Source organism: Bison bison, unplaced genomic scaffold (genome assembly GCF_000754665.1).
Source record: "Bison bison bison isolate TAMUID 2011002044 unplaced genomic scaffold, Bison_UMD1.0 scf7180017864213, whole genome shotgun sequence".
Taxonomy (NCBI): Eukaryota; Metazoa; Chordata; class Mammalia; order Artiodactyla; family Bovidae; genus Bison; species Bison bison.
The window spans coordinates 5,869,397-5,871,150 of record NW_011494785.1 but is presented as its reverse complement, the minus strand read 5'-3'; the positions used below and the strand labels follow the sequence as shown (position 1 = coordinate 5,871,150).

Genomic DNA, 1,754 nt, shown 5'->3' with positions numbered 1-1,754 from the left:
GTCCTGCTGCTCCTTCCGCGTGGGGCGGCCGCGGGTCCAGGCGCCTCCCCGGCTCGCGCCGCACTGGACGTGCTGCGGGCGGTGAAGGTAGGTTTATGGAGTGAAATAATGACCGGAAACCCCGGGAGGGCGAGACCTCGGCCGGCAGGCCGGGCGCGGGACGCCCTGCGCTGCCGGGGTAGGAGAGCCCTCACGGGGAGGGTGCTCGTCACCCGGAGGGATGGTCTTCACTGAGGGGGCCTCACCACGGAGACGTTTCCGGGCGACTCCCCCCTCCCCCCACGGCTGTGCCCTATCTGCTGGTCTGTCTGCTGCCCAGGCCTCCTCGGCGGCCTCTGCGGGGGCAAGTGGTTCCAATCTCGGTCCCGCCGTCGGGGCCCGGGTGGGTCGGGAAGGGGGCGCTCTTGGACCTGCGTCCCTGCCATCTCTGGGCAGAGCCTGAACCCGGGCCCCCTAGTCCTGGAAGAGAGTCTGTGGTCGAGCCGGGGGAGGGTGGGAGGAGCCCGCCGGCTGCCGAGATCGAGGTGGCTCTAGGAAGGCACCGGGAGAAGCGGATGGGGTGGCCAGAGGGGCGGCCTGGAAGGGTCGGTCGTCTCTGGGCGGGGCTCGGGGGGCTGCGCGGACCCCGTGCTGTGTGGTGGGAATGGCGGCCTTGGGACTCGGGGATATGCAGGCTCTGGAGCCAAGAGCTACCCGAACAGGGACTGGGTTACTGTTGTCTTGAGTCAGTCCATCTGAGATGGACTCTGAGGTGCTGGGGAGGGGGCTCTGCTCCCAGGCTTTCCCAGACCCAGGACTGGAGGTCCCACTCATTGCAGAGGAGAACGGCCCGCCAGGGAGCCCCAGCACGGAGGAGGAACGATGAGGGTGACCGGCCTCCCAGGGCCAGGGTCCTGGCAGCGCTGGAGGTGGTGAGCGATATTGCTGCTGTTTTTTGCCTGTTGCAGGGAGAGGGCCTGGGTCCTGATCCCGGACCGAGTGCTGTGCTGGGATTCTGGGACACTGCCTCTGGGCAGTGGACCCTCAGAAGCCTTGCTCCAGAGCTGTGGCCAGTGCTCCTGTGGCTGCATCTCTGGTGGTGGGTGTCGGGTGGAGGGAGGGCGGGCGTGGGGGGCCTGCCCCACTGGACCTCCAGTGCTCACCTGGCTGGGCCCCCAGAGGTCACGTGAGTGCTCACCTGAGGATAAGCCTGGAGATGGCAGCTGTGACAGAGTTCACAGTGCCACACACACACACTGATCCAAGCCTGTGACCTCAGAGTCCAGCTCTTCTGGTTGGAGTGGGCTGCCTGGGTTCCCCATGCTGCCTTGCCTGGTACCTCGACCTGTTAGAGACGGGGTTGGGGTGGGGGGTGGTGGGATGTGGGCAGGGCCCTGCCTTTCTGCGCACCCCTCCCTGCTGGCAGCTGTGGGGGTGGGGAAAGCATTGGGCTGGTGCCTGGACCCTGGACCCTTGTTGGGGCTGTTCTCCAACAACTGTCCTGGCCTCCTGGTCCCCAACCCCCGCCCGGAACCCAGCTCTTCCCTCCTTCCTTTCCTCCTTTTCCTGATGTGTTTCCTTCCTCTTTTCTTCCTGCTGTGCTGGACTGAATGGGAAAGTTGCCCGTGAATAGCAAACGTGAGCACCTGGATGGACCACAGAGCAACCACTTCTGGAGGTTGTGTGAAAATTGAGTTCTCATTGGCTCTTGTGTACAGTGCCCAGCGTCCTGGAAGCCACCCACTTAGATGGCAAGGAAGTGGCTCGTTTGCAGT

General features: G+C 65.1%; 1 protein-coding gene across 3 annotated transcripts in view; it reads left to right on the top strand.

Annotated features, from left to right (window-relative positions):
- BID (BH3 interacting domain death agonist) overlaps nucleotides 1-1,754 on the top strand; it is a 17,766-nt gene continuing 16,012 nt past the window's right edge. The window contains exons 1-2 of one of the 3 annotated variants that reach the window (XM_010845066.1): nucleotides 126-911; nucleotides 1,599-1,657. The gene's annotated coding sequence lies outside the window, so the exon portion shown is untranslated. Of the gene's footprint in view, nucleotides 88-125; nucleotides 912-1,598; nucleotides 1,658-1,754 lie in introns of those variants that run through there. The other 2 variants (XM_010845068.1, XM_010845067.1) reach the window with 2 other exon arrangements.